This window comes from Aegilops tauschii, chromosome 6, assembly GCF_002575655.3.
Source record: "Aegilops tauschii subsp. strangulata cultivar AL8/78 chromosome 6, Aet v6.0, whole genome shotgun sequence".
Classification (NCBI taxonomy): domain Eukaryota; kingdom Viridiplantae; phylum Streptophyta; class Magnoliopsida; order Poales; family Poaceae; genus Aegilops; species Aegilops tauschii.
The window spans coordinates 61,417,530-61,426,510 of NC_053040.3; the positions used below are offsets into that span (position 1 = coordinate 61,417,530).

Below are 8,981 nucleotides of genomic sequence, written 5' to 3' on the forward strand. Positions count from 1 at the left end.
AAGCCGAGATAGGATCCATGTATGAAAACGAAGTATGGACTTTGACTGACTTGCCCGATGATCGGCGAGCCATAGAAAATAAATGGATCTTTAAGAAGAAGACAGACGCGGATGGTAATGTGACCATCTATAAGGCTCGACTTGTCGCTAAGGGTTATCGACAAGTTCAAGGGGTTGACTACGATGAGACTTTCTCACCCGTAGCGAAGTTGAAGTCCGTCCGAATCATGTTAGCAATTGCCGCATTCTATGATTATGAGATATGGCAAATGGACGTCAAAACGGCATTCCTTAACGGCTTTCTTAAGGAAGAGCTGTATATGATGCAGCCGGAAGGTTTTGTCGATCCTAAGAATGCTAACAAGGTATGCAAGCTCCAGCGCTCCATCTATGGGCTGGTGCAAGCATCTCGGAGTTGGAACATTCGATTTGATGAGATGATCAAAGCGTTTGGGTTTATACAGACTTATGGAGAAGCCTGTGTTTACAAGAAAGTGAGTGGGAGCTCTGTAGCATTTCTCTTATTATATGTGGATGACATACTATTGATGGGTATAGAATTCTTGGAAAGTGTAAAGGCCTATTTGAATAAGTGTTTTTAATGAAGGACCTTGGAGAAGCTGCTTATATACTAGGCATCAAGATCTATAGAGATAGATCAAGATGCCTCATAGGTCTTTCACAGAGTACGTACCTTGACAAGATATTGAAGAAGTTCAATATGGATCAGTCCAAGAAGGGGTTCTTACCTGTATTGCAAGGTGTGCAATTGAGCACGGCTCAATGCCCGACCACGGCAGAAGATAGAGAAAAGATGAGTGTTATCCCCTATGCCTCGGCCATAGGGTCTATTATGTATGCCATGCTGTGTACCAGACCTGATGTAAACCTTGCCGTAAGTTTGGTAGGAAGGTACCAAAGTAATCCCGGCATGGAACACTGGACAGCGGTCAAGAATATCCTGAAGTACCTGAAAAGGACTAAGGATATGTTTCTCGTATATGCTGGTGACGAAGAGCTCGTCGTAAAGGGTTACGTCGACGCTAGCTTCGACACAGATCTGGATGACTCGAAGTCACAAACCGGATACGTGTATATTTTGAATGGAGGGGCAGTAAGCTGGTGTAGTTGCAAGCAAAGCGTCGTGGCGGGATTTACATGTGAAGCGGAGTACATGGCAGTCTCAGAGGCAGCATAGGAAGCAGTCTGGATAAAGGAGTTCATTACCGACCTAGGGGTGATTCCCAATGCGTCGGGCCCGATGACTCTCTTCTGTGACAACACTGGAGCTATTGCCCTTGCCAAGGAGCCCAGGTTTCACAGAAAGACCAGGCATATCAAGCGTCGCTTCAACTCCATTCGTGAAAGTGTTCAAAATGGAGACATAGATATTTGTAAAGTACATACGGACCTGAATGTAGCAGATCCATTGACTAAACCTCTCCCTAGAGCAAAACATGATCAACACCAGAACGCTATGGGTGTTCGATTCATCACAATGTAACTAGATTATTGACTCTAGTGCAAGTGGGAGACTGTTGGAAATATGCCCTAGAGCCAATAATAAATGGTTATTATTCTATTTCTTTGTTCATGATAATTGTCTATTGTTCATGCTATAATTGTGTTATCCGGAAATTGTAATACATGTGTGAATACATAGACCACAACGTGTCCCTAGTAAGCCTCTAGTTGACTAGCTCGTTGATCAACAGATAGTCATGGTTTCCTGACTATGGACATTGGATGTCATTGATAACGGGATCACATCATTAGGAGAATGATGTGATGGACAAGACCCAAATCTAAGCATAGCACAAAAGATCGTGTAGTTCGTTTGCTAGAGCTTTTCCAATGTCAAGTATCTTTTCCTTAGACCATGAGGTCGTGTAACTCCCGGATGCCGTGGGAGTGCTTTGGGTGTACCAAACGTCACAACATAACTGGGTGACTATAAAGGTACACTACGGGTATCTCTGAAAGTGTCTGTTGGGTTGACACGGATCGAGACTGGGATTTGTCACTCCGTATGACGGAGAGGTATCTCTGGGCCCACTCGGTAATGCATCATCATAATGAGCTCAATGTGACTAAGGAGTTAGCCACGGGATCATGCATTACGGTACGAGTAAAGAGACTTGCCGGTAACGAGATTGAACAAGGTATTGGGATACCGACGATCAAATCTCGGGCAAGTAACGTACCGATTGACAAAGGGAATTGTATACGGGATTGATTGAATCCTCGACATCGTGGTTCATCCAATGAGATCGTCGTGGAACATGTGGGAGCCAACATGGGTATCCAGATCCCGCTGTTGGTTATTGACCGGAGAGGCGTCTCGGTCATGTCTGCATGTCTCCCGAACCCGTAGGGTCTACACACTTAAGGTTCAGTGACGCTAGGGTTGTAGAGATATTAGTATGCGGAAACCCGAAAGTTGTTCGGAGTCCCGGATGAGATCCCGGACGTCACGAGGAGTTCTGGAATGGTCCGGAGGTGAAGAATTATATATAGGAAGTCAAGTTTCGGCCACCGGGAAAGTTTCGGGGGTCACCGGTATTGTACCGGGACCACCGGAAGGGTCCCGGGGGGTCCACCGGGTGGGGCCACCTATCCCGGAGGGCCCCATGGGCTGAAGTGGGAAGGGAACCAGCCCCTAGTGGGCTGGGGCGCCCCCCCATGGGCCTCCCCCTGCGCCTAGGGTTGGAAACCCTGGGGGTGGGGGGCGCCCACCTGACTTGGGGGGTAAGTTTCCCCCCTGGCCGCCCCCCCTTGTAGATGGGATCCAGGGCCGGCGCCCCCCCAGGGGGCCTATATATAGTGGGGGGGAGGGAGGGCAGCAACACCACAGCCCCTGGCGCCTCCCTCTCCCCCTGCAACACCTCTCCCTCTCGTAGAAGCTTGGCGAAGCCCTGCCGAGATCCCCGCTACTTCCACCACCACGCCGTCGTGCTGCTGGATCTCCATCAACCTCTCCTTCCCCCTTGCTGGATCAAGAAGGAGGAGACGTCGCTGCTCCGTGCGTGTGTTGAACGCGGAGGTGCCGTCCGTTCGGCGCTCGGTCATCGGTGATTTGGATCACGGCGAGTACGACTCCATCAACCCCGTTCACTTGAACGCTTCCGCTCGCGATCTACAAGGGTATGTAGATACACTCCTTTCCCCTCGTTGCTAGTATACTCCATAGATGGATCTTGGTGATGCGTAGGAAATTTTAAAATTCTGCTACGATCCCCAACAACATTTTTGTCACTTTGGGTTTCTCGGGGTCGACCAACCCCTAAGTGAAGCATTTTTGTCACTTTGGGTGGCTCCGTCGACCAACCCCTAAGTGAAGCATTTTTGTCACTTAGGGTGGCTCGGCGTCGACCAACCCCTAATTGAAGCATTTTTGTCACTTAGGGTGGCTCGGCGTCGACCAACCCCTAAGTGACGCATTTTTGTCACTTAGGGTGGCTCGGCGTCGACCAACCCCTAAGTGAAGCATTTTTGTCACTTAGGGTGGCTCGGCGACGACCAACCCCTAAGTGAAGCAAATTTGTCACTTAGGGTGGCTCGGCGACGACCAACCACTAAGTGAAGCAAATTTGTCACTTAGGGTGGCTCGGTGTCAGCCAATCTTAAATGAACCATTTTTGTCACTTTGGGTGGCTCGGCGTCGACCAACAACTAAATGAAGGATCCTAACTACAAACAGACCTTTCATCACAAACGAACATAAAAATAACACTACAAACATCAAAGCCATAGTTCAACAGATTCAAATTTAGCACACATTACAAGCCATAGTTCAATGCTTCAAAAGTAAATTAGTTCAACAGATTCAAACTTAACACATTACAAGCCATAGTTCATAGCTAGTAACTAAAGACAATGACCCACATGGTCATATGACAGCACAATTTATTCTTCACCACAAATACCCTTGATTTCCTTCAGCTTCCTCTTGTTACTTTCACCAGCTTTCTTCAGGTCAGCAACAACACACTGCAAAGTACTCTTCTCAATGCTCAACTTCTCCTTCTCTTTAGTCAACTCAGCAATGTAACAATCCAGCTTCTCCTTCTCTTTCTTCAGGTCAGCAAAGCTAAACTCCAAAGTCCTCTTATCAAAGCTCATCTTTTCCTTCTGTTTCAGATGATTGAACTTCAAATTCCTAATGACATTGGCTTGAGCAACATGAATGTACTTCAACTGATCAACAACTGCCTTCAATTTTTTGATCTCAGCATCCTTTTCCATGCTGCTGTCAGCAACATTCATATCAGTTTCATGTGGCAGATCATCCTGAGAATCCAAGAGGTTGTTCACATCTTCAACAAGCTTCTCATAAGTCTCCTGCAACTCTTTTTTCTGTTGTGCTAGATCATGCACAGTAAATGAATGATCAAGGCATGCCATCTTATTGGCCTGGATGCTATCCTCATACATAAGCTACAGTTTGTGGAGGGCATTCTGCAGATGATCTGGCCACTCCTCATCTACCCACTGCACTAATCCACAATTATTAACTCCCTGCAATACAAAACAAAGTAGTTCAAACATGTTGTCACATGTTACATATTCAGTTAAGTTAAGGTTACAGTTAAGGTGCAGATTCAGTTAGATCAATTCAACTCAAAAAACTAAACATGTTTCCTAACATGAACAGTTACTATGAACATAAATCAGTGTCAATGAACCATGAACAGGAACTATGAGCAATGAACAGTAAACCCTAGAACATGAACAGTTAACCCTAGAACAGATGAACTGTACTACACAGGAGAGGTTTCACTTTGCAACTAATTTGCTAACTTACTTCTAGGGCACAAGCAATGAACCTCCTCCCAGTGCTTATCCCTTGGAATGCAACACATTTCTTCCCTGGCTTGCCATGCTCGCACATCACCCTCAAATCGTCAGCAGCACCAGTGAACAACGGGTCATCCATTGTTGGTGGGATCTGGGCAACACAAATGTACTGGTTCAAATCGAGCTGAAACCCTAAATCCAAAATGCCCAAATAAAAACCCTAAATGCAGTCCTGGTGGAACCAACTGACCTTAATAGGGGAGTCGTAGGAAGAAATGATCTGCACGTCGGAGTCCTCACTGCTCGAGCCGTCGCTCCAAGACACCATGGCGGCCGGCGGCGAGCGGAGACGAGAGGAGGCAGAGCAAGGTTGAGAGCGCGAGGGAGAGCAGAGGAGCGAGTGAGTGAGAAGTGGAGTGGGGGCGACGCTGTCGGCCCGTCCGACGCGAGCCGACCAAGTCGTCTCGACCAGACGGCGCCGTTAGCCGTCCGTTATGCCACGTAGGGGGAAACCGGGCCCCATCTGTCGGAAACGCACTCAAGCGAAGCAAATCGGTCGATCAGTGCACACTGCAAAAAGTTTACTGAATGTGCAGTGTTTTTTGCAAATGATTAGCGACCTCGTGGTTTTCCGCAATCGATGCCCCAAATGTGGTGGTTTTTTGCAATTCACTCTGTTGAATGTGTATGAACTTGCAAACGAGGATTATTTTATCCATACTGACTTTTTATTGTTGTTTGCTGTACCAATGATAGCTTGTATTTAAATGTACTAAATTTTAGCATGTGTTGCACTGTTGCTTATTTATTTCAGCTGGGAAACTTTTCATCTTTTCATTTCTTGTTTGAATAATTTGATCCCCTATGAATCAACAGAACAAGGCCTAAATGATGTGATGTAAGTTTGACTAATCCGCGCCTGTTGGTTTGATTCAGATAAGATCAGCGGGGATGGTGTTCAGTACTTGTTGGTGAGACACTGACGATGGAGATATTTAGGGCAGTTGTGTATATCTGTTGTGATTTTACAATGTTTTTCAGGGGGGCATATGCATATGTATCAGGGGGGCATGTGTAAATGATAGGTAAGTTGATCCTGTCCCTTGCATGTAGATCCAAGGAACCACACAGTCCTGGAGCAGGGTATCATGTGAGTGTCCGTATCACTCGATATTTTCCCTACAAGGGAAACTCTTCCTATCGGTAGTGTGGAGGGAAACCATCGTCAGACCGCTCGCGATACGTTGATCTTATTTTCATCTCACGGCTGAGATCCCGTCTCCAATAATCTCGTCATCTGTCTTTATTACCCCGAATTAATTGCCCCCCACCCAACCGCCCTCTTTTCCCATCTCTGCCGCCCCCATCTGACCTCGTCGGTGCCCATGGCGCACGTCTCCGTACGCCTGTATTCTGCCCCGCCCCTCAACGGCCTCCGGCCAAACTCGCCGGTGTGTCGTCCCGTCTGCCGGTATCGCACAACATTAACCGTGGCCCCGCCCACCGATGAGCTCGCAACCTCCCACGCCGTCGCGCTTATCTCCACCAGGATCGGACACCACTACTCTGGAATCCAGTCCACCTCGTCAGGGTAGCATCTTGATTCGGAAAAGAATCAAGTACGAATGGAGTATGGCAGGATTCACCCACCCCATACACATCAGAACTAGGGTTTGAGTCTTGTCCTCTTTGTAATTCTTAATCTTGCATTGCTAGTTGATTCCTAACACAACTATTTTCTGATTTTTGTTTGATACATCTCGATGCCAAAAGCTTGTTTATGCCATGTTTGTGGGTGTGAATTTGTATCGTCCAGTATGTTTCGGATCACTAAGTCATCCACAATTGTTTTATGAATTAGGTAGGTGGATCACACAAATACGCCTCCTTGGTTGGCAGCAATATTAGAATTAGTGCCATTCTTCTTCAATTTTTAATGCTTCCAAGCAAGAATATATCTGTACCCATTGCATTTTTTTCATGCTTCTTTGGGCAAGAAAATTACCTCGATTGGTCAAATTTGTATGCAGACGACACAAAGCATGCATCCTCATATTGGCAGCAATCTTAGTTGTTTCTGAACTCCAGTTTTCATGCTTCCTCATAATTAGAATGTCAAATTTGCCATTGTTGCTTCTGCTAGTAAATTTTATTGTACAATCATTTGCTTAAATTCTATGCTTCTATACAACTTTATTATTGTTTCTAAATTCCAGTTTTCATGCTTCGGTTACACATCTTTTCCGTAGTAAATCACTGCCATACCTTTGCTTCTACTCTTTTTTTCTGGGTATACCTTTGCTTCTACTGTTCCAACAAACCAGTTATTGGTTCAACCAGAATCTTGTTTTTGCTTCAAGCCATTTGCTGTAATTTGGTTGCTGTTTTGGTGAGCTTACGCATGCAACTGTTTTTTTGCTGGTGTAGACAGTGCACTGCTTGTTATGCTCGGTGGAGGCTATGTTTGGCGTTACACGGCATTCTGGACATCATTTGGCGTACAAGAGAGGACGACGTTAGCCAAACAGAAGCTGAGAGACATGTTGTTACTTGAACGGGTTTAGGCACACTATGAATTGCAATCTCAATTTCCTGAAAGCATATGTAATAAATAGAAAAATAGGATTTTTATGTTCGTCCGAAACAAATTATGTTCTGTTTCAATCCAGTGGATGGGAACAACATTTGCTTCATCGTAAACAAAATGTACGGAACAATGGATGCCACTTTTTGTTAGATGGAAGCAACTCTCAGTTCCGTGGAAGCAATTTTTCTGGGATAGAGACACCATCTTTTCTGTTTCAATTTGTATTGAACGATGTAACTTTGTTGGATGAGCAACAAACTCAGAGAGGCTTTCCCGTTCAAAAAATAATAATTGTACCATAACAATGGATGACACTTTTTGTTAGATGGAAGCAGATCTCAGTTCGGTGGAAGCAATATTTCTTTTCCACAGAAACACAATTGTAATATGCTGCAAACAAATTTTCTTTTTGACAGCAACACGATTCTAATACAGTTGTAAGGAAAAACAATTGATAGGAACACGATTATAATACGCTGGAAGCACAATTTTCTTTGGACCGAAACACATTTGTAATATGTCTGAAGCACGATTTTTCTGGGATAGAGACACCATCTTTTCTGTTTCAATTTGTATTGAACGATGTAACTTTGTTGGATGAGCAACAAACTCAGAGAGGCTTTCTCCCGTTCAAAAAATAATAATTGTACCATAACGATGGATGACACTTTTTGTTAGATGGAAGCAGATCTCAGTTCGGTGGAAGCAATATTTCTTTTCCACAGAAACACAATTGTAATCTATACCTACTATTAAAGGGAATAGATATTCTTGGTTTGGTTCCGCTTTGTTTCGTTCCGTTTTGAGTACTTTTACGTGCACTAATTTTTAAGTTTTGTTCGTTTAACAATACGCGCAAACAAAGAAAACCGGAACAATACAAATGAAATCAGGACGTACCTATAAAGGAAACTTAATTGAAACAAAAGCTAAGTGGCCGGCCACATGTTACCCAAAAAAATATACATGGAAGTCCGAACTAACTACGAGCTGCCGGGTGCCGGCTAGCTTGATTCTTTCCCAGCTAAACACATGAGTACATGTTTAAGCAGGCTGGTGGATCGATCCGGCGACTACATGGCTCGATTAATTGCTCCATGAGAACTTGCACGTGATTCAACTAGCAGGTGCACAACCCTAGCTTCAATGAGTCAAGTTAATCTTTTATTAATAGTTGCTTGATTTTTTTCTTTTCTTCTTTTCCTAGCCGAGCATCCATGCATCAGGTTTTCATAGCTAAACTGACTACACAATAAAACCGTTCTACAAAGAGGAGAAAATGAGGTATTTTCATATTCCTACAATTCTGTTTTTTTCGCCGGCTCATGTATTTCTATCTGACATGATATGGATTTTGCATAACTCGAAGTGTGCTAGAGAAATATTTTGCAAGAATTGGGATCCTCTCAGTGCAATGCAGATTAGCATGCATGTTACCTTTCTTTGTTCATCTTCAAGGAGAATTACTTTTTTTGTTCATCTTCAAGGCCAAAATCATATTATTATTTTTATCGTGCTTTCAGGAAAACTGATACTTACTTATGCTAATTTGCATATCTTGGTATATACAAAGGAGTAACTGAACAACTACCCATGC

The 8,981-nt window shown here is 44.4% G+C and overlaps 1 long non-coding RNA gene and 1 pseudogene across 1 annotated transcript; one reads left to right on the forward strand and one right to left on the reverse strand.

The window, feature by feature from the left end:
* Nucleotides 1-3,648: 3,648 nt before the first annotated feature.
* On the reverse strand, nt 3,649-5,125 carry LOC109766396 (uncharacterized; annotated as a pseudogene).
* Nucleotides 5,126-6,160: 1,035 nt separating this feature from the next.
* LOC120967360 (uncharacterized) lies at nt 6,161-7,561 on the forward strand. Its single transcript, XR_005761162.2, has 2 exons — nt 6,161-6,468; nt 7,225-7,561. It is a non-coding gene; the product is annotated as an uncharacterized lncRNA (long non-coding RNA).
* Nucleotides 7,562-8,981: the final 1,420 nt, after the last annotated feature.